Below are 1,841 nucleotides of genomic sequence, written 5' to 3'. Positions count from 1 at the left end.
GAATTATTTTGCCAAGTGCAAATTCAAATGAACTTCTCTGTGCCTACATTTCCTCACCTGTAAAATGGATATGGCAATATGCATTTCCTTCATAGCAGGGATAAAACGAGGGAATATAACAAAGCTTTTAGATCTGTGTTTGATGTATTACTGTCCACATCCTTCACCACTAAGAGAACAACTTATTTAACAAGCCACCAGAAACTATCCTCCTTTCTTTTCTTTTTTTTTTTTTTTTTGCCTTTGATCATATTTTTATTCAAAATTAGCTGTCCAAAGTGATTTGACCTTCATGGAAGAAGCAAATTTAAGTTTATGCCACAGGCTTCTTTTCTTCTGTGGTGGGTTTCTTTTCTGCGGGCTTCTTCTCAGCTGCTGGTTTCTTGGTAGCTGCAGCCTTTTTCTCCACCAAAGGCTTCTTCTGCTTCTTGATGCCCACAGCCTTCTTTCCTTTCTTCCCGACCACAGGCTTCTTACCTGGAACCCCCTTCTCATCTGATTGGGCTTCTAGTGCTGCTGCTGCTGCTTTATCCACCCGGAGCTTGTGGTTCTTGGCCTGGCGAAGAATGGAGTTACAGTGCATGGTCTTTGCATATGGGTTTAGCTTCAACATGATCCTCAGGGTTTTCAGTGGATTCTTCTTCAGGACTCTGCGGTGAATCTTCTTGCGTGGTGCTCGGAGGCCTCTTTGGATCTCTGGGCTTTTCAAGATTCTGCTGAGGTCTGTGCTGAGCACCTTGTGCCTGGGAAGGTTGTAGTTACTCTTGAGGGAGGCAGCTCCACGCCAGGTGCCATACAGCTCATCCAACTTTCAGTCCAAATGCAGAAACGGCCCACATGCCCTCCAGGTGCAAGTTTCAAAATGTTCAGTTTGCTGACATTAAGCAGAGTAATTCCAGGGATGTTTCTGAAGGCTTTGATGATACCGTTGTCCTCATTATAGATGATGCAAGGTCCCCTGTGCTGGATACGAAGACGGCTTCTCATTTTGCCCTTGCCAGCCCTCATTCACTGAGAGGCATGGCCCTTTTTTTTTTATATCATTCCAGGCCTTAAGTTTCTTAAGTAGCAAAACGGCCTGCTTGGTTTTCTTGCAGCCTTCAACTTTATCTTCAACCACCAAAGGAAGTTCTGGAACTTCTTCAATACCTTTAGACATGAGCAGTGCTGGTAAGGCCGAAGCAGCCAGGACAGAGCAGATGGCATATCGTTTCTGCGTTGTGTTCACTCTGCGGTGCGGCCCCCACACACATATTTCTAAAAGCACTCAGGCGGGAACGATTTCTACCACCTTGAACTCTGGGAATTCAAGCCATAGCTCGGCCAGTGCCCTAGGACTCGGCACTGGTTTGATGACCTGCCAATTCACTGACAGCATAGGGCTGTCTATTGTTTTTGCGCAAGTTGGTGTGAACCAAGTTTCCAATATCTGGTCGAATGGGAGCCTTGAACACAGCAGGCAAAGTGACATTTTTGCCAGATGTTTCCCCCTTTTTGGAGTACACAGCTAACAGTGGAGGAGCACAGGCCATGGCGGGGAGAGGCGAAGGCCACTATCCTCTTTTACTTAACAGTGGACAGTTTAAATGCCAGAGTGAAACTGAGTTTAGACTCTTCCTATAGAAGAACATGATAGTTGATGGTAGACAAGAATGGGGCGAGAGATCAAAATCACCAGAGATTTTGCAAATATCCCTTAGGGCATACCTTAGGCACCAGGAGACTGAAGTACTTGGGACACTGAAGAGACTGATCAGCTTTAAAGTGAGAATATTTTAATGAGTACCGGTTAATAAGTTTTGCTTCTGTCTATCATTATGGATTATTTGTGAAACTGGATT

The 1,841-nt window shown here is 45.0% G+C and overlaps 1 pseudogene; it reads right to left on the bottom strand.

The window, feature by feature from the left end:
- Positions 1-308: 308 nt before the first annotated feature.
- LOC103286742 (60S ribosomal protein L4-like) lies at positions 309-1,556 on the bottom strand (annotated as a pseudogene).
- Positions 1,557-1,841: the final 285 nt, after the last annotated feature.

Source organism: Eptesicus fuscus, chromosome 3 (genome assembly GCF_027574615.1).
Source record: "Eptesicus fuscus isolate TK198812 chromosome 3, DD_ASM_mEF_20220401, whole genome shotgun sequence".
Classification (NCBI taxonomy): domain Eukaryota; kingdom Metazoa; phylum Chordata; class Mammalia; order Chiroptera; family Vespertilionidae; genus Eptesicus; species Eptesicus fuscus.
The sequence above is the reverse complement of the archived record's forward strand: the minus strand, read 5'-3'. Positions and strand labels throughout refer to the sequence as shown.